Raw genomic sequence first — 21,788 nt, 5'->3', positions numbered from 1 at the left:
GCGGGTTCCTCAAAGACACTGTGAAATTCAACCAGAAACGCTGTTAAGTTGGAGGTAACCAGGTCCCCACGGTCCCAAAGAGGAGTAGCCCATGCCAAGGCTTTTTCAGATAGCAGACTGACCACAAAGGCCACCGTAGCTCGTTCTATAGGAAATTGGTCCGACATGAGCTCCAGATGCATGGAGCACTGTGTAACGAAGCCTCTACACACCTTAGGATCACCATCATCCTTGGAGGGTAGAGGTAAACTTAGCTTGGAGGCAGAAGACACAGCTGGAACTGGAGGAGACACTGGGGCAGGTTGCTTCTGCTACTGCTGTTGTTGTTGCTGCATAACTAGAAGTTGTCGCATCATTGCAGACAATCGAGTGAGCTGCTGTGCCTGTCGGGCCCACTGCTGCGACTGTCGCACCGCAACGGAGGGAAGATCCTCAACTTCAGGCAGGGGTATCTCAGTGGGATCCATGGCCAGATCTTAATATAACACTCACGTTTCAGTAGACAGGAACTCTGGTGGTAGTGGACCCACTGGACCTGTGTGGCTGATGACACGGACCTTACCAGGGAGCGGAGTCTAAAGTGCCGCTGGTTTCACCAGAGCCCGCCGCAAAGCAGGATGGACTTGCTGCGGCAGGCGGCACCCAGGTAACTTCCCCTGGCATGACTCGACCCCAAAGGCGGCTGAGGAAATTCGAGGTACAGTTAGAAGACGACAACTCGTGGTCAGGATAGCAGAAGTTCAGGGCAGGCGACAGTAGCGTAGTCAGGAACATAGCAGGTAATCAGTAGGCAGGTGGCAAAGGAGCAAGGTCACGTCAAAGAGCAAGGGTTTGGTACATGGCAGGGCAATACTCAGAAACGCTTTCTCTCAGGCACTAGGGCAACAAAGATCTGGCAGGGAAGCGTGGGAGGTGGAGGAATTTATTAACTGAGCCACAGGTGTTAATTAACGGGCAAACTGGCCCTTTAAATCTCAGAGCTCCTGCGCGTATGCCCCAGGGGACGGGGACACGCGTGCAGAGGAGGAGCCAGGAGGAGCAGGAGGTGAGTGACGAGCTGGGATTCGCATGTAGGCGCGTCCCGCGATGCGAATCCCAGCCACCCCCGGCAGCAGAAAGAGACGGGGCCATGCGCTCACGGCCGGAGCGCAGATCATAACAGTATGTTTAAAACTGTCATCTTCTGACCCTTATAACTTTTTCATTTTTGCATATACAGGGCTATATAAGGTAAAATTTTTGTGCCGTGGTCTGTAGTTGTACCATTTTCTTTTGATGGGACTTTTTGATCGCTTTTTATACATTTTTTTAGGATATACAAAATTAACAAAAATACACAATTTTGGACTTTGGAATTTTTTTTACGTATATGCCATTGACTGTGCAGTTTAATAATGTTATATTTTTATAGTTTGGACATTTACGCACGCGGTGATACCACATATGTTTATTTTTGTTGACATATATATATATTTGTTAACAGGAAAAGGGGGTGATTCAAACTTTTATAAGGGAAGGGGTTAAATCACATTTATTAACTTTTTTTTTTACACCAATTTTCAGTCCCCATAGGGGACCATTAGGTGCAATCTTCTGATTGCATTCACTGTTCAATGCTATGCCATAGCATAGCATTGATCAGTGTTATCAGCGCTCTGCTGCTCCAGGCATGGAGCAGCAGATCACCAATTGGACAGCGAGGAGGCAGGTAGGGACCCTCCATTCGTCCTCTCAGCTGTTCAGGACCCTGCGATAGTCCCGAATAACCCGACTGAGCTGCCGGGAACGACTTTGATCACCGCGTCCAAGGGGTTAATGCCAAGTAGACATTATGTCTCAAGTACAGAACAAAAAAGGAAAGTTCACTAAAAAGCCTGTGGCACTTTGGCAGCCTGGTCAGCAGCTTTGAGTGTACACTGGCCCTTTAACCCCTTAAGGACCGGAGGTTTTTCCATTTTTGCATTTTCGTTTTTTGCTCCTTGCCTTTAAAAAATCATAACTCTTTCAAATTTACACCTAAAAATCCATATGATGGCTTATTTTTTGCGCCACCAATTCTACTTTGTAATGATGTCAGTCATTTTGCCCAAAAATCTATGGTGAAGCGGGAAAAAAAATCATTGTGCGACAAAATTGAAAAAAAAACGCTGTTTTGTAACTTTTGGGGGCTTCCGTTTCTACGTAGTACATTTTTCAGTAAAAATGACACCTGATATGTATTCTGTAGGTCCATACGATTAAAATGATACCCTACTTATATAGGTTTGATTTTGTCGGACTTCTGGAAAAAATCATAACTACATGCAGGAAAATTAATACGTTTAAAATTGTCATCTTCTGACCCCTATAACTTTTTTATTTTTCCGTGTATGGGGCGGTATGAGCACTCATTTTTTGCGCCGTGATCTGACGTTTTTAACGGTACCATTTTTGCATTGATAGGACTTATTGATCACTTTTTATTCATTTTTAAATGATATAAAAAGTGACCAAAAATGCACTATTTTGGACTTTGGAATTTTTTTGCGCGCACGACATTGACCGAGCGGTTTAATTAATGATATATTTTTATAATTCGGACATTTCCGCACGCGGTGATACCACATATGTTTATTTTTATTTTTATTTACACTGTGTTTTTTTTTTTATTGGAAAAGGGGGGTGATTCAAACTTTTAATAGGGGAGGAGTTAAATGATCTTTATTCACTTTTTTTTTTCACTTTTTTTTTGCAGTGTTATAGGTCCCATAGGGACCTATAACACTGCACACACTGATCTTCTATGTTGATCACTGGTTTCTCATAAGAAACCAGTGATCAACGATTCTGCCGGATGACTGCTCATGCCTGGATCTCAGGCACTGAGCAGTCATTCGGCGATCGGACAGCGAGGAGGCAGGAAGGGGCCCTCCCGCTGTCCTGTCAGCTGTTCGGGATGCCGCGATTAGCCGCGGCTATCCCGAACAGCCCGACTGAGCTAGCCGGGAACTTTCACTTTCACTTTTAGCTGCGCGGCTCAGCTTTGAGCGCGCGGCTAAAGGGTTAATAGCGTGCGGCGCCGCGATCGGCGCTGCGCGCTATTAGAGGCGGGTCCCGGCTTCACTATGACGCCGGGCCCACCATGATATGATGCGGGGTTACTGTGTAACCCCGCGTTATATCAGAAGAGCAGGACCAAGGACGTACCGGTACGTCCTTGGTCCTTAAGGGGTTAAAGGGGTACTCCGCCCCTAGACATCTTATCCCCTATCCAAAAGGCCATCACGCCTCCTCCCATAGACTTACATTAAGGGGGCGGGCCGTGTCGTCACAATGCTCCGGCCCCTGTATCGACCATCAATGCGCACAGAGCGAGTCTGCTCTGTGCAGTGATGACAGCGGGGTGCCACAGCCGGGATCACGGGGGTTCCTGCCGCTGGGATAGGGGATAAGATGTTTAGGGGCGGAGTACCCCTTTAAGGAAGCAGGAGCTGACACATGCATGTGATTCAAACCCACAGCAGCATGAAGCAGAAGTTCTGTGGCCAGAGAACGGACACTGGGCACTTCTGTAGGGGAGCCAACATATAGCTACTTGCTTAGAGTAACTCAATGAATAAGACAGAAGACAGGACAGCACTCACCATCCAACGTCGATTTATTCAATCATCTCGATGGTACAGGCACATGGGGTGGTGGAGGCAGGGGACAGAACCGGAACAGGCTGTTTCAGGCTATCTGTGCTTCTTCAAGCTGGTGTGTGCTGAGTAATCTTAACCCCTTAAGGACTGAGGATTTTTCTGTTTTTGCACTTTCGTTTTTTTTTCTCCTTACCTCATAATTCTTTAAATTTTACAACTAAAAATAAATATGAGGGCTTATTTTTTGCACCACCAATTCTACTTTGTAATGACATCAGTCATTTTACCCAAAAATCTACGGCAAAATGGAAAAAAAATCATTGTGCGACAAAATTGAAGAAAAAAACACCATTGATCAGACTTTTTGATACATTTTTTCATGATATAAAAAGTGACAAAAAATATGCTATTTTGGACTTTGGAATTTTTTTTGCATGTACTCCATTGACCAGGTGGTTTAATTAATGATATATTTTTATAATTCGGACATTTCCATACACCACACGGCGATACCACATATGTTTATTTTTATTTACAAATTTTTTTTTATGGGAAAAGGGGGTGATTCAAACTTTTATTAAGGAAGGGGCTAAATGATCTTTATTAACTTTTTTTTCACTTTTTTTTTTTTGCAGTGTTATAGCTCCCTTATAGCTGATCTTTTACATTGTTCATTCTTATCCCATAGGATAACATTGATCAATGATTCTGACGCTTGACTGCTCATGCCTGGATCTCAGGCACTGAGCAGTCATTCGACGATCGGATACACAGGAGGAAGGTAGGGGCCCTCCTTGCATGTTCCAGCTGTTTGGGACGCCGCAACGCCGTGGCCCCGCATTTTAGAAAGGGAGCGGACTCAGGGCGTACAGGTACGCCCTGCATCCTTAACTAAGTGCTGTTTTTCATTTAAAACCACACTGCACTGTTAATGTACAAAACTGGGATCATGCTAATTTTTTATTTAACCTTTAAATATACTTTACTTCCCATTCCAATTTCCCTGGAACACTTATTACAGATAATAAGCAGGACAATAAACAGACATAAGAGTTTGTGAGAAATACATAAATAGCTCTCCTTTATGAGGAAGAAAACTATCTGTTACTTGCTATTTTGGCCAATGCAACATTTTATACAAAGTGGTGTCCTTGTGAGGACATAGTGGTTCAGGGTACATTGTCACTAAATATTTTGCACTGTGAAATGCACAGTAGAAATCTGAGGCTGGATGATTTAACTTACCCACATGTTTTTCATTCTACGCCAGAAAAATATGTGCCTCAAGAGTTCTATTGAACACAGTGTTACTTGTATTATGTATTACAGTTTCTTTGGGCATCTGGTCAGCTTTTCCTCTACATAGGTTTTGATAAGTCTCCACCTTTGTGCATTGCAGCATTCTTTGCATAGGCGAACAATGAAAATGCCTACATTGGACATGTGAGCAAAATAACTAGACCAATAGATTGGCAATAGATTAGAGAGGTCGGGTATGATGAAGAGATTGCACCATGATACACTATGAGAAGAAGCTACGTCAGTGGAGACAATGTGATACTTTCGGCAATGTTCTCATGGGAAAACTTTGTTACTGGCATTTATAAGGATATTACAGACCAAGTACAGCATTTCATGGCCATTGTATTCTCTAATGGCACCGGTCTCTTTCATCAGAATTATGTGCCCTGCCATACTGCAAAAATATTTGGGAGTGGTTTGAAGAACATGTCATAGTGTATAAGATGTAGACTCAGCCTCCATATACCCCAGATCTGATTGAATATGATAAGGGAACTGTCCAATCGTTGCATAATAATAACAACATACTACAGAAGTATATAGCGATGAGTGAATCGAAGCTGACAAACCCTAATTCATTACGAATTTCATGAAATATTCGATTCGCAACGAATGCCAATATCGCCGCAATTCTATCGCACGAATCGTTCATTAAACTCCATTTACTGCGATCCATGCTCCAGGGCATCTAAAGTGGCAGATCCACATGTCAGTACATGGGACAAGGAACGCTGGGAAGGTGGGAAGGAAAGGCGGGGAGGGAAGTAGATGGATGACCCTGAATCACATGCAGGATACAGCTTATCAGCAGCCAGTCATCCCTGTGATGTCACAGCCCTATATGTCATTTTGCGGCTCTTCATGTCATTCATTACACTGCATACAGATGGGACGGACATCGCTGTGTGTTTGTGTTACACAGAAAAGCTAATTCCAGCAGCGTTTCGCATCCTAGTCACATCAGCGTTCTGGTGGACAGAGAGCAGTGCTTTTTCACAAGGATTTTTACTGCAGCCATTAACCTCCCAGTTACTTTCTTCAGCATTGTATTACAGAGAGGAGCAGATAGCTGTGTGCTGCCTCATACATTTCAACAAGCTTCCTCAACTTCATGAACCTTAGCAGAGGAGGCAGGAATAATTTTTCAGCGCAATTCTGTGCCTTTGTTCCACAACAAATCATCTGCTGATTATACTTGTCTGTATTCGGCATAATACCCAGCAGTCAATTCCTAATTTTTGCTTAGCTTTTTTGTGCTGCAGTACTGTTGTGTACTGCTGTTGTTGTGCAAAAATATGTTTTTTTAAGCGTACTGTACCGCATTTTTCAGCCCTCAGCATATCACATACCTACATCTCTTAGTAGTGTACTATTTTTTACCTGCTAATCTGTCGTGGGCCTACATACTGTTAAAGTGCAGGCAAAAGTAATCACCGGCTGGTATTTTACTAAAATATGTTTTTTTAAGCGTACTGTACCGCATTTTTCTGCCCTCATAAGTACATACCTGATACCACATACCTACATCTAAGTAGTGTACTATTTTGTACCTGTTAATCTGTCAAGGGCCTACATACTGTGATCGTCCAGGCAAAAGTACTCACCGGCTGGTGTTGTACCTGACCTGACTCAGGTACTTTTTTAAGTGTACGGTAGCACATTTTTCTGCCCTCATAATTGCATACCACATACCTAGATCTAAGTAGTGTACTATTTTGTACCTGTTAATCTGTCAAGGGCCTATATACTGGGAAAGGACAGCTAATAGTACACACCTGCTGCTGTTCTAGACGAATACTGTTTTAAGCATAGTGAAGCGTATTGTACTCCCCTGATATAGGCAATAAGTATGTCAGGCAGAGTAGTGCCAGGATGTGCACAGTGGAGTGGCAGAGGCCTAAGTTCATCAGGCTCCGCAGAGGTCGCAGCAGAGTAGGGGCATGTGGCAGCCGGAGTCGCAGTGAGAGGTCTGAGCTTTCGGCGTCAGCTAGCCGTCGTGTCTCGACCAGCAACCCAGCAGCCGTGATTGATCAGTTCACTTGGTCATACACTTCATTCCAAGTGACATCCGACACCCCCAGTCAACAGTCGGTGGGTTCCTCAGACTCAACCCTCACTTGGCATGGCCCTCATGTTGCTACTGCCACCTCAAGGCTCTGTCATTGTTCTGTTCTATGGTCTCCTCATGCTAATGCTACCACCTCCAGGCTCTGTCATTGTGCCGCCATATGGTCTCCTCATGCTGATGCTGCCACCTCCAGGCTCTCTCATTGTGTAGCTCTATGGTCTCCTCATGCTGATGCTACCGCCTCCACGCTCTGTCATTGTGCCATCACATGGTCTCCTCAGGCTGATGCTACCACCTCCAGGCACTGTCATTGTGCTGCCATATGGTCTCCTCATGTTTATGCTGCCACCTCTAGGCTCTCTAATTGTGCTGTTCTATCGTCTCTTCATGCTGATGCTGTCACCTCCAGACTCTCTAGTTGTGCTGCCCAATGGTGTCCTCATGCTGATGCTACCACCTCCAGACTCTCTCATTGTGCTGCCATGGATACTGTAAACCTATTTAAGGTGCTAGTCCCCAGTTTCAGAATTTCTCTGCATTAGGGTCACTTTCAGGACTTTTGATGCTGCTGCCACCTCCAGGCTGTGTCATTCAGCCAACATATGGTTTACTGATGCTGCTGGGCCTGGGCCTAAACATTTTTATGGTATCACCAGCTACCATACATCTTCAATTTAAATTTCAAAATTCATATTTTAATCTTAGGGATTGTAAAGCCCTAGAGTCTAATCATGCTGCTGCCAGCTCCAGGCTGTGTCATTCAGCAACTATATGGTCTCCTTATGCTGCCAACACCTCTACGCTGTGTCATTTAGCCACTATATGGTCACCTCATGCTTCAGCCACCTCCAGGCTGTGCCTTTCTGCCACTATGTAGTCTCCTCATGCTTCAGCCACCTCTAGGCTGTGTCATTCAGCCACTGTAGGGTCTCCCCATGATTCAGCCACCTCCAGGCTGTGTCATTCAGACAATATATGGTTTACTGATGCTGCTGGGCGTGGGCCTTAAATTTTTTTTTATGGTAGCACTAGCTTCCATAAATCTTCAATTTAAATTTCAAAATTCATCATTGTGAAGCCCTAGTGTCTACTCATGATGCTGCCAACTCCAGGCTGTGCCATTCAGACACTATATGGTCTCCTCATGCTTCAGCCAACTCCAGGCTGTGCCATTCAGACACTATATATGGTCTTCCCATGCTGCCACAAACTCCAGGCAGTCATTCAGCCACTATATATCCTCATACTGATGCCACCTCCAGGCTCTGTCATTGTGCTGCCATGTGATATGTGACTCCTTGTTAGATTTGGTCATTTGTACCCACACACCGTGGCCCGGGACACTAAAACTTGGGAGTTAAAATTTCAATTTAAAAATCCTTAATTTCAATTTAAAAATCTTAAATTTCTATTTAACAATCTTAAATTTCAATGGTCTCCTCATGCTTCTGCCAACTTCAGGTTGTGCCATTCAGACACTATATGGTCTCCTCATGTTTCAGCCAACTCCAGGCTGTGTCATTCAGACACTATATGGTCTACTCATGCTTCAGCCACCTCCAGGCTGTCATTCAGCCAATATATGGTTTACTGATGCTGCTGTGCCTGGGCCTAAATTTTTTTATGGTAGCACTAGCTACCATAAATCTTCAATTAAAATTTCAAAATTCATATTTTAATCTTAGGAATTGTAAAGCCCTAGTGTCTACTAATGTGGCTGCCAGCTCCAGGCTGTGTCATTCAGCCACTATATGGTCTCCTCATGCTTTAGCCACATCCAAGCTGTGTCATTCAGCCACTGTATGGTCTCCTCATGCTGCCAACACCTCCACGCTGTCTCATTTAGCCACTATATGGTCCGCTCTGCGGCAGTGATTCTAAAAGCGATGCCCGTTATCTGCATGTCATTCTGAACAACAGTATTATAACAGTCCCGTAAGGCCAAGCACCAGAGGTCAATACCCAAAAAGCTCTCTCACCTGACTACAAATCCACAAACCCCTGCCCTGTTTCTGCTCATAAAATAGATCAATGCTCGATTCACTTTAATCATGACCTTATTGATTTGTTCATTTTATATCCCCTGTCTACACTTGTCTTGGCACTATGTCAGACCCCACCACTACAGGGCCCAGGAAAATTAACCACAACCGGAGGAGCTCAAACTTGATGTCTTGAATGGGCTTTGTAAAAGTGCGGGCTCCCAAATCATTCAAACCCAATTGTAACACCAGGACATCTGTTGCCCCATTTAAACATACAAACCTGTGAAATCCATGCAGCACTCTCCTCCACATCATACCTCGCATGCCCGATCACCGCAACACTGCCTTTCAACGCGAAAAATGGAACTATAGCCATTAATATCTCGAAGTGAATGTACGAATGCCCCATGATCCATAACAATCCTAGAGAAGTGCCTGAAAAGAAATAACAAGCAACTTAACTATTACTCACAATACAACAGCAAAAATGCAGTAAAAAATATTACAGCTCTTTACAAAATATACCCCTCTAATTTGCCATATGAGCCAAAGTGAACCTATTCCCAAAGTGCTGAACTATGTCATCACTCAAACGCCATTGCGCTGCCTCCATAGTGCACTTAATGTGAAACAAATGGCCACTAAACTTTCTTGGATCAATCCTCCATGCTCTTAAACATTTCCAAAACTCAAAGGGAATTGTAAAAGAGACAGAAAAAAACAATGTCATGCCAGAATAGAACGCCCTATTACAACAGAAATAATGAAGGAAATCTAAACCCCCAAGTCACCCTTAACCCCTTAAGGACCAAGCCAATTTTGGCCTTAAAGACCAGAGCGTTTTTTGCACATCTGACCACTGTCACTTTAAACATTAATAACTCTGGAATGCTTTTAGCTATCATTCTGATTCCGAGATTGTTTTTTTATGACATATTCTACTTTAACATAGTAGTAAATTTTTGTGGTAACTTGCATCCTTTCTTGGTGAAAAATCCATAAATTTGATGAAAAATTTGAAAATTTAGCATTTTTCTAACTTTGAAGCTTTCTGCTTGTAAGGAAAATATATATTACGAATACGTTTTTTTTTAATTCATATATACAATATGTCTACTTTATGTTTTCATCATAAAATTTATGAGTTTTTACTTTTGGAAGACACCAGAGGGCTTAAAGGTTCAGCAGCAATTTTCCAATTTTTCACAAAATTTTCAAACTCAATATTTTTCAGGGACCAGTTCAGTTTTGAAGTGGATTTGAAGGGTCTTAGAAATACCCCATAAATGACCCCATTATAAAAACTGCACCCCCCCAAAGTATTCAAAATGACATTCAGTCAGTGTTTTAACCCTTTAGGTGTTTCACAGGAATAGCAGCAAAGTGAAGGAGAAAATTCAAAATCTTCCTTTTTACACTTACATGTTCTTGTAGACCCATTTTTTTTAATTTTTGCAAGTGGTAAAAGGAGAAAATGTTTACTTGTATTTGTAGCCCAATTTCTCTTGAGTAAGCACATACATCAAAAAAAACCCACATGGCATACTATTTTGGAAACTAGACCCCTCGGGGAACGTAACAAGGGGTTAAGTGAACCTTTATACCCCACAGGTGTTTCACGACTTTTGCATCTGTAAAAAAAAAAATTTTTTTTTTAACCTAAAATGCTTGTTTTCCCAAAAATTTAACATTTTTAAAAAGGGTAAAAGCAGAAAATAGCCCCCAAAATTTGTAACACAATTTCTCCCGAGTACGGTGATACCCCATATGTGACCCTAAACTGTTGCCTTGAAATACGACAGGGCTCCAAAGTGAGAGCACCATGCCCATTTGAGGCCTAAATTAGGGACTTGCATAGGGGTGGACATAGGGGTATTCTACGCCAGTGATTCCCAAACAGGGTGCCTCCAGCTTTTGTAAAACTCCCAGCATGCCTGGACAGTCAGTGGCTGTCTGATAATACTGGGAGTAGTTGTTTTGCAACAGCTGGAGGCTCCGTTTTGGAAACAGTGGCGTACCAGAAATGTTTCATTTTTATTGGGAAGGGGAGGGGGGCATGTGTAGGGGTATGTGTATATGCAGTGTTTTTTACTTTTTATTTTATTTTGTGTTAGTGTAGTGTATTTAGGTTACAGTCACACGGGCGGGGGTTCACAGTAGTTTCTCGCTGGCAGTTTGAGCTGCGGCAGAAAATTTGCCACAGCTCAAACTTTCAGCCGGATACTTACTGTAAACCTCCGCCCATGTGAGTGTACCCTGTACGTTCACATTGGGGGGGGGGGGGGGACGACATCCAGCTGTTGCAAAACTACAACTCCCAGCATGTGCTGACAGACTGTACATGCTGAGAGTTTTAGTTTTGCTACAGCTGTAAGCACACTGGTTATGTATCACTGAGTTTGTGACCTAACTCAGTGTTTCACAACCAGTGTGCCTCCAGCTGTTGCAAAACTACAACTCCCAGCATGTACGGTGCATGGTGTACGGTGACTGCTGAGAGTTGTAGTTTGCGACAGCTGGAGGCACACCGGTCGGGAAACACTGAGTTAGGTAAAAAAAACCTCTGAGTTTCACAACCATTGTGCCTTCAGCTGTTGCAAAACTACAACTCTCAGCAGTCACCGACAGCCAACGGGCATGCTGGGAGTTGTAGTTATGCAACCAGCAGATGTACCACTACAACTCCCAGCATGCACTTCAGCTATTTGTGCAAGCAGGGAGTTGTAGTTATACAACAGCTGAATGTACACTTTTCCATAGAAAAAATGTGCCTCCAGCTGTTGCAAAACTATAAGTCCCAGCATGCCCATAAGGGAATGCTGGGAGTTGTGGTTCTCTGCCTCCTGCTGTTGCATAACTACAGCTCCCAGCATGCCCTTTTTGCAAGCTGGGAGCTGTTGCTAAGCAACAGCAGGAGGCTGTCACTCACCTCCTACTGCTGCTCCGGGACACAGGTCAGTCCCTCACCGCCGCCGCTCCTGGGGCCCCGATCCCAACATTGACGCTGAGGATCGGGGTCCCCAGCTCCTGGGGTCTTCTTCCTGCATCCGCTCACGTCTTCCGGAAGAGGGGCGGAGAGGGTTGGGGGAGTGACATCCGCAGCAGGTGCCCTGATTACTCGGCCGGTAAACCGTCCGACGAATCAGGGCGATCGTGAGGTGACACCAGTGCCACCTCACCCCTGCTGGCTATGGCTGTTCGGGGCCGTCAGAGACGGCCCCGATCAGCCAGTAATTCCGGGTCACCGGGTCACTGGAGACCCGATTGACCTGGAATCGCCTCAGATCACTGGGCTGAATTGTCCAGCGATTTGCGGCCATCGCCAACATGGGGGGGCATAATGACCCCCCTGGGCGATATGCCGCGATGCCTGCTGAATGATTTCAGCAGGCATCCGGCTCCGGTCCCCAATCAGCTAGCGGTGGGGACCGAAATTCCCACGGCGTATGGATACGCCCTCGGTCCTTAAGGACTCGGAATGCAGGGCGTATCCATATGCCCTATGTCCTGAAGAGGTTAAACTCAAGCATCAGACACACAGAATGACTATGAACCACCACCCCTGTTGGTTTCGATTCCTTCTATTGTACGAAAATAAAAAATAAGGATGCGGCTGATTCATGGGACTCATCTTAGCTGCAGTAAGCATATAATGAAGCATAGTAAAACATAGATATCACATTTAAAAATATAACTTTCCAAACAACCCCTTCAATCACAATCGATAACCGCCAACCTAAAAATCTGCCCCATTTGCAAAATACGACACTCAAAATAAAATTTACCCAACAAAGACTAGAGCTCCCACAACCATATTTTCTTACACCAACACGCACACGCCCCCTCTGCCCACAATCCTAGCAATTTTTCCTGATGCACGGACCCAAAAACGTTCCGCCACCCTGTCCATCACATGCAAAAAAATACACACTTAAAAAAAAGGCACACGACAATGAACACTGCATCGGCAAACAGTGATTAACAAAATAATTACCTTCTCAATAACAACCCAACAAGTGCATGCAGGGGAAATGTACTGGCAGCTGTCATGTCTGTATTGGCCTGTGTTCACACACAGCTATTGGTTTGGTTGTGTGTGGACAGTTAAATAGTTAAAAGCCTATAGCTTGCTAGCCAATAGCTCCTAGGGTGTGTCTATTTAAAGTCCTCCCAGTCTAGTCTCTGGGCTGGTGATTGACGTCATTATATCCTGACTAGCTAAGATGCTGGACATGCTGTATGGAGCTCTTGGTGAAACACTCTGTTTGAGCTTTTAATCTACTATCTCTGTTTTGGCATGCAGTTTGTATTTTCTGGTTTTAGCCTATGTTATGTGGCATGCTCTTAGTAGATTTTAAGCTGTGTATGTTTAGTCAGTTTTAGGATTTGTATGTTCTTTTTGCTATGTGTCTATTCACACTTTTCTCTTTTCTCTTGTATCCGTTTATATGAAGTTCTGTATTTTATATTTCTGTTTTCCTACTGGGTCAGCTTCTGTCTGACCACACTGTGGAGTGTGCCGCTGGCCAGTAGTCTATTTGGATTTATTATTAATGGCTACTTCATTAGTGGAGTGGAGTGTCCAGTTTGTGTGTCCAGTGTGAACAGTGTCCTATGCTAGATCCCTGTTACCGCTCCATGGGGACTCCTTGTCTACTGTAGTATTGAACACGAATATTCGTAATGCAAATTTTTATCGGGAATATTGGCACTTCGCGATTTCACAAATATTTAGAATATAGTGCTATATATATATATATATATATATATATATATATAAATATATATATATATATATATATATATATATATATATATATATATAAGCATCCAATGTAGGTATAAGGCAGCACACCAAGTACTACTTGGTGTGCTGCCTTATACCTACATTGGATGCTTACCTGTACAGTCTGCGACTGGGACTTTTTGAAACTTGGCTTGCACCCACCTGCTGTGTGGCTACTCTGGCTGTGCTGTCTCCGCATTTCTTTGTGTATATATATATATATATATATATATATATATATCTATATATATATGTAATGACGAGTATTAATTTTTTGTGTTTTTTTCCCATGCAAATTTCATGCAAATTTTCCATGTGATTTTTCACATGGAAAAAAAAGTGAACAAACATAGCGAATATGTAAATTTCACGAACATAGGATGAATATTTGTCAATATATTTGCGAAATATTGAAAATTTGAATGTGGCCCCTGCCGCTCATCACTAGTCTACTGGAGGTGTTTGGCAGGATTGCTATTCCTGTCTTTTGTTCGGTGTGAATAGTGTTCTATAATTATATCCTGTGCATTTAGGCATCCCTGTTACCTGTCCATGGGAACTCAGAGGGTATTGTTATTCCTGCGTCTACTGGAGGTGTTCTGAAGGGATTGCGATTATTCCTGTCTTGTGTTCAGTATGAACAGTGTTCTATTATGATATCCTGTTGTATCCGTTTTTCTGAGTTGTAACTTGGCATCCCTGCTACCTGTCCATGGGGACTACGTGTCTACTGGAGGTGTTCGGAGGGATTACAATAATTCCTGTTTAGTGATAGATCCTGTTTACCTGTCCGTGGGGACTCAGAGGGTATTGTTATGCCTGTGTCTACTGGAGGTTTTTCAAGGGGATTAAGCTTATTCCAGTTTTTTTTTGGAGTATGTTCAGACTTATCCGTTTTCCTGTCTGGTGTTTTGAACTTTATGAGGGAGATTTATCAAAGCTGTCTATGTCCCGCATCAATATAGACCAAACTACAGAGGGTTAGACTGGTCTATTGTGCGCCTAATTTATCAAAAGGCACCTGGCTCTTGATAAATTTTGCGCGAAGATTTCGGGATCTATGCTTTAAACTGTATTTAAACCTGCTCCAGCATGGTCTGACATTTCAGCGTACTTTCAGCCGATGCGACTTGTTTCTGAAAAGTCGCTTTTGATAAATTAAGCATCAATGCATTTTTCTGTCTAAAATAGACTAGAAGACATCTAAAGCAAAAGTCGTAGAAAAATCTCACATATTTAGACTTCGACTTTCTGCGCGATAAATTTAGACAGGAAAAACCAGTCTACTCTGATCTGTGTCTTCTGAACTTTATACTATAGAGTTCTATGTTCCTGTTATGTTTCTTGTTTGTGATGACTATTTGTTAGTATGTGTTTTTATTAGGCCCCTGCACTTTAGTTCAGGGAGGGACCAGCGCCCAGTTGTCGATCCACCGGTTAGGGTGGATGGGCAAGTAGGCAGGGAGAGCAGTTTTAGGGTCAGTTTAGGGCTCACTCTCCCTGTCTCCCGGTCAGTCCCTGACAGCAGCAAAGAAAACTCTGCCTCAGTATCAGTCTTTGTGAAAAGGGTCCCAGGTCTATACACTCATAACCAAAGAAAGTGTAGCTCATGGAACATAGGTCAGGAGCTATATCATCATTGACAGAGGACACCTTTGGAAAATAAATTTGTTCTGGTCTTTTTGGGGACCACCCTCAATGGAAGTACTCACAAAGTCTCAACTGAAAAACTGCAAACAGACCTGCTATCCTTCCCAACCCCACTACCTTTAACTTCTCCTTCACAATTAGTGGATGCTACTTATGCTTAATGCACATTTTCACAGAATTACAGATTTTCACAGAATTACAGATTTTCAGACCCCCCCTCAACAAATGAAATATGAAATCAGCTTCTCTATCCTGGTATTTCTTTAGGAAAGACAGCATCTTGCCCCACCGCATCGGCATCACCCTGCTTTCCAACACTATTGCCCTCGCTCTGCTTTTAAAACACAGAGATACCTCGTGAGACCCTCCACAGCCCGAGCACTTATGCTCGAATTTATATTTAGCTACAAATTTGCAGGTCCCTTTAATAAATAGGAAATAGGCTGTCCCACAAAAACTGCCTTAGCCGGTGCCATCACCCTAAGCAACAAGCTAATATGATTATTGTCCCAGCCAATGTTAGGAAACACAGCTTTCCACTGACAAAATTGTTTGTGATAAGGAAGCTCCACCTGGTCCCCAGACACCCGACACGCCTCCCCAAAAGCATTCAAATAACAAAATACCACCGAGCAAGTCTCAGTCTCAACACTGGCTAGGATAACAAAAGCCTGAAGCCAATTAGGGAAAGTCCTCAGAGTCATAAAGTAACACCGCTTATACTCCTTCTGTCTTCTCCTCCAGATGCTCACCATAATCCAAATGAAACTTTTCCAAAAGGAGCAGTTAAAAAATCACATACTCCCCACTTCAAATCTGCTCCTGCACCTCCTGCTTCAGATGTGCCCCCAAAGGCCCCTCATAACATACCTATACCTCCCCTGTACTACATCAACCACGTCTACTACTGTCAACCACGTAAACACACAATGCAAAGACCCATTAAGTCCCAGCATTTGCACTGACACAGAGACCCTTCATCCAGCCGCACTCACCTCATCCCCACATCCCTCCCCACTCAGCCCTAGCCCCTGACATCAGGGTTAGAAATCTGAACATAGCATGTAAAAGTCCCCTAATACAAATTAAAATCTCCCCCTTTCCCTCTTACTTTTTAAATAAAAAAAATGTGAAAAGCACATATTTGCTATTGCCGTGCGTAGAAATGTCGAAACTATTAAAACATAATGTTAATGATCCCATACGGTGAATGGTGTAAACAAAAAATACCAAAGTTCAAAATGGCAGACTTTTGGTCACATCACATCCCAGAAAAATTGAATAAAAAGTGATTAAAAAGACATATGCGCAAAAAGTGGAATCAATAGAAACTACAAAAAATAACTACATAAAAAGTTATGGGGGTCAGAATACGGCAATTCATACTTATCAGATTTAAAAAGCAGTACAATAATAGAAAGCAAAGTAAAGACACACAGGTCCAGCTCACCCATTAGTGCCCAACCACTGCATGGATGGTACAGGACAGCACCCATGAACAGCAGCTATAAGAAGGAAATTCCAGCCTGGCAACATTGCATAAATTCTTGCTAATTTATTTAAAAACTGACACAGCAAATGACATGGTAAGACATGAAGTAACTCGTTTTGAGTGCAGCACACCCCTAGTTATACTCGTAATAATCGAAAGCAGTACAATTTTTGAAAAGCATGTAAAAGTGGATATCGGTTAAATCGCATTGACCCACAGAATAAAGGTAAAATGTACGTTTTGACCATAAATGGCACTTGTTACAATGAAATCCCCTCAAATTTTCTACATTGCAGTTTCCTGTTCAATATACGAAGTACAATTGGTCATGCAAAAAATGAGCCCCCATATAGGTCTCTGGATGGAAAAAGAGTTGGAGTTATAGCTCTTAAAAGACAAGGAAGAAAAAATAAAAAGCTCTGCTGCGGCTCTCCCCGTGCAGGAGATGTGTCGGCCGCAGCGTGATGCCACAGCCGGCATGCCCCCTCCATATATCTCTATGGGAGGGGCGGAGATGCAGCGTTCGTGCATTCCCTCCTCCCCCAGAGAGCTGAATGGAGGGGGAATATCTCTCAACCTCTTAGTAAGGTCGATAACACAAGCACTAGCCGCACAGAGCTGCACCAGTGCCGGGTCCCTGTATGGGAGATCACGGTCGGATCCTCCGTGATCGAACACTTATCCTGCAGATAGGGGATAAGTTATATACCGCTGCAGATATCCTTTAATAGTCTTTTTATCAAACAAAAATATCTTTCGAGCATATATTTGTGTTCCTTGTCTTGTCGATATGAATTAGGTCACTTATTGCGTCTGGAAATTGCTCATCCATGAAGAGACATATGAGCTCTGTTGTTTGAACATATCTATTGTAAACCAGCACTTAGTCACTCCAATAAATATTTGATCAGTGAAAGCAATGGAAGTTTAAGAATAAGCATTCTAAAAATTATCAGCTATTTCCAAGATAAGGATACATTAGACTAAACAATTAGTGGCCATAAATGCTATAGGTGCATTATCTAGAATTAAGTATATAGAGTAATACAGAAGGATATACTTACTTAGAAGTATATACCATTGGTAGGCCACAGTATATAAAGGCTGGGTTTTCCATTACTTTTTGTCTTCAATACAATAGATACATAAAATTGGTTTTCATTACAATAGATTTGTAAAATTGGTTTTCATTACAATAGATACGTAAAAAAGTATATGTTAAACAATAACAGAGGAATTGTTTACATTAACCCTTTTAATAATGCAGTCTTGTTTTGGCCTTGAGGACGCATTCAATATTCATTTTTGTGTTTTTTTTCCTCCTTGCCTTTTAAAATCCATAACTATTTAAAACTTTCACCTACATGGCCAGATGAGGACTTGTTTAATGCAGGACCAATTGTACTTTGTAGTGACATAATTTATTTCACCACATAATTGATGGCGAGGCCATCATTTTTTTTCTTTGTGCAGCAAAATTAACAGAAAAAAGCAATTTTGCGAGTTTTGGGTTTTTTGTTCCTAAGCAGTGTGCTTTGAGGTGAAAATGAAATGTTATCTTTATTCTGTAGGTCAATAGGATCACAACAATATCCAATTCATATAGAATTTATTTATTTTACAATTTTTCGAAAAATTACTTAAAAATGAGTACTCTTAAATTATTCTATAGTCAGATTTATATTAAAAAGGAGTCAGAGTATAAATAATAAATATTTTCTGAATCAGAAGTGTCTGGGTCAGAGGATCAGGCAAGCACTTCAGGGCCAAATTCCATAGGGGAAGAAAAAAAAATAGCTTGCAATCAAAAGATCTATCGTTCTTTTGATTGCAAACACTGTTCAATGCTATGGAATAGCGTAGCAATGATCAGTGTTATCGGTGCTCTGCTTTTGCAGACTACGGAGGCTGCCTGTATTTTCAGAGCATTGATTGGAAAGCACAGAGACAGGTAGGGAGTGGGACCCTCTGGTTGTCATCTCAGCTGATCGAGAACCCCCAATTATCTCAAGGAGGTCCCGATCAGCCCCCAAACCCACCTGCAAATGTAAATTTAACATTTAGATCCAGGAATCAACTTTGATAGTGGGATCCAGGGCTCGAGTCCTGCAGGAACGCACAGGAACGGCATTCCTTTGCTTTTTCCACAGGAGGAAAGCAGTCCCTGTTACATAAGTCCTGCAGGACCGACCTCTGAATTATTCTTACCCTCCCTCCGTCTCCTTCCCGGGCCCGGACTACTAGATGCTGGAGATGTAGGACCTGTGATGATGTCACCATCACATGTTGGGGGCGGAGCTTAGCTGTGGAGGAAAAGGAGAGATCGTGGTTGAAGGACCTGAGTGATGCTGTGGAGGAGGCGGGGCTGAGCTGGAGAGGTCACATGTCACTCCAGTAAGGTAATTACATTGAAGGAGATTTGTTAGTTTATCACCCCAGTAGTAGCTAATTACATACGGAGGAGGTTTGTTACAGTGTGCCACCCCAGTAGTAAGAAAATTACATGAGGAGGAGGTTTGTTACAGTGTGTCACCCCAGTAGTAAGGAGATTACATGAGGAGGAGGTTTGTTACAGTGTGTCACCCCAGTAGTAAGGAGATTACATGAGGAGGAGGTTTGTTACAGTGTGTCATCCCAGTAGTAAGGAGATTACATGAAGAGGAGGTTTGTTACAGTGTGTCACCCCAGTAGTAAGGAGATTACATGAGGAGGAGGTTTGTTACAGTGTGTCACCCCAGTAGTAAGGAAATTACATGAGGAGGAGGAGGTTTGTTACAGTGTGTCACCCCAGTAGTAAGGAGATTACATGAGGAGGTTTGTTACAGTGTGTCACCCCAGTTCTAAGAAGATTTCATGAGGAGGAGGTCTGTTACAGTGTGTCACCCCAGTAGTAAGAAGATTACATGAGGAGGTTTCTTACAGTGTGTCATCATGATGATAGGGACATAAGGAGGTTTTTGTTACAGTGTATTATCATGATGATAACCCCTTAAAAATATTGGGGGAGATATATAAAAACCTGTGCAGAGGAAAAGTGGAGCAGTTGCCCATAGCAAGCAATCAGATCGCTGCTTTCATTTTCAGAGGCCTTTTAAAAAAATAAAGAAGCGATCTGATCGGTTGCTATGGCAACTGTTCAACTTATCCTCTGCACAGGGTTTAATAAATCTCTCCCATTGGATGTAAATATACAGCTTGGTGCCCTGGTGCTTAAAGGGGTACTCCTCCCCTAGACATCTTCTCCTCTATCCAAAGGCTATGGGATAAGATGTTTGATCGCGGGGGTCCCACTGCTGGGGACCCCCGATCTTATCTGTGGCACCCGCTGTCCTCACTGCACAAAGCAAACTCACTCTGCGTGTAATGACTGGCAATACAGGGGTCGGAGTTTCATGACTTCACGGCTTCATTCCTTGTGATGTCACGGCCCGTCTCCTTAATGCAAGTCTATGGGAGGGGGCGTGATGGCGGAACGTGACGTCGCGAGGGGATGGGGTGGGGGACTGGTTGTATTAGAAATCTTGGGTGAGTTCCCATACTTTTTTTCCAGGACTTGACCCCTGGTGGGATCTAAAGGGTTAATGCATTGTCATGCTTACCGATGCCCGTGTTAGGGGATAGCAGCCACTTTTCACCATCTGTGAAGTGAACACAGCTTCTGCACTTGCTTCATGAACTTTTAGCAACTCATGGTGTAAAGATATATAATTTAGAGTCACTGTACTCCCACCCATGATGTATATATACGTTATAGGACTGAAAAGGGTCAAAACTTTCTTACATCAATTGCAGCTTTTATGTAGCATACTGTAAATCTTAGTGATACATTTTTAGTGAATCATCCACAAATATTAATTTACAATAAAATACTTTGTATCAGCCGCTCAAAAGTTACTTCAATATAATGTTAACAAATACTTTTTCTTTTTTATCAATTGATAGTAAATAAAAACATATTTTTTTTATATTCAGTCCTACAAAATTCTGACTATATCCTGCCTGCATAACATTTTTCTTCTGAATATTTATATTTATTGACTGCTAGTAGATCTTAAAGGGGAACTCCGGTGGAAAATATATTTTTTTAAATCAACTGGTGCCAGAAAGTTTAACTTCTATTTAAAAACCTTACCCCTTCCTGTACTTATCAGCTGCTGTTTACTACAGAGGAAGTTGAGTTGTCCCTTTCTGTCTGACCACAGTGCTCTCTGCTGACACCTTTGTCCATGTCAGGAACTGTCCAGAGTAGAATCAAATGCCCATAGCAAACCTTCTCTGCTCGGGACAGTTCCTGACACGGACATAGGTGTCAGCAGAGAGCACCATGGTCAGACAGAAAAGAAATTCAAAAAGAAAAGAACTTCCTCTGTAGTATACAGCAACTAATAAGTACTGGAAGGATTAAGATTTTTAAATAGAAGTGATTTACAAATCTGTTTAGCTTTCTGGCACTAGTTCATTAAAAAAAAAAAAAACATTCTCCACTGGAGTACCCCTTTAAAAACTGTGAGGAATCAATAGGGTCCTAAACCATGGGGTAGTTATCAGCTAATATAGCCATGTGTAATAGGCATCAGCTGATGAAGGAGCAAACACTTCTTCATCGGATTATCACATCTGGATGTGTCAAAAAAGCCTTGTTCGTCAATGTTACCCTATGTAACAGGGGATGTGCATCAGATTAATAATGGAAGCATATAGTCACATAAGAAATTTACCAAAAGGGCCCCTGGTATATAAAAAATGTCATAACATGTTCAATGAATGTATAGACAACCCTAAAAAACACTTTAAATGCAAGTACATTAGAACAAAAAAAGGTTATATAACTGGATCTGCAATCTGCCAATGATAAACATGGGGGTAAATTAAAGGAAAGAAGAGA

The 21,788-nt window shown here is 42.6% G+C and overlaps 1 long non-coding RNA gene across 3 annotated transcripts in view; it reads right to left on the bottom strand.

Annotated features, from left to right (window-relative positions):
* Nucleotides 1–19,136, bottom strand: part of LOC130357993 (uncharacterized) — a 79,164-nt gene extending 60,028 nt beyond the window's left edge. The window contains exon 1 of one of the 3 annotated variants that reach the window (XR_008889358.1): nt 19,112–19,136. This is a non-coding gene — a long non-coding RNA (uncharacterized LOC130357993). Of the gene's footprint in view, nt 1–3,623; nt 3,758–9,255; nt 9,376–19,111 lie in introns of those variants that run through there. The other 2 variants (XR_008889357.1, XR_008889359.1) reach the window with 2 other exon arrangements.
* Between the last annotated feature and the right edge of the window lie 2,652 nt (nt 19,137–21,788).

The sequence above is a fragment of the Hyla sarda genome, chromosome 2 (assembly GCF_029499605.1).
Source record: "Hyla sarda isolate aHylSar1 chromosome 2, aHylSar1.hap1, whole genome shotgun sequence".
Taxonomy (NCBI): domain Eukaryota; kingdom Metazoa; phylum Chordata; class Amphibia; order Anura; family Hylidae; genus Hyla; species Hyla sarda.
This window is presented reverse-complemented; position numbering and strand designations above follow the sequence as displayed.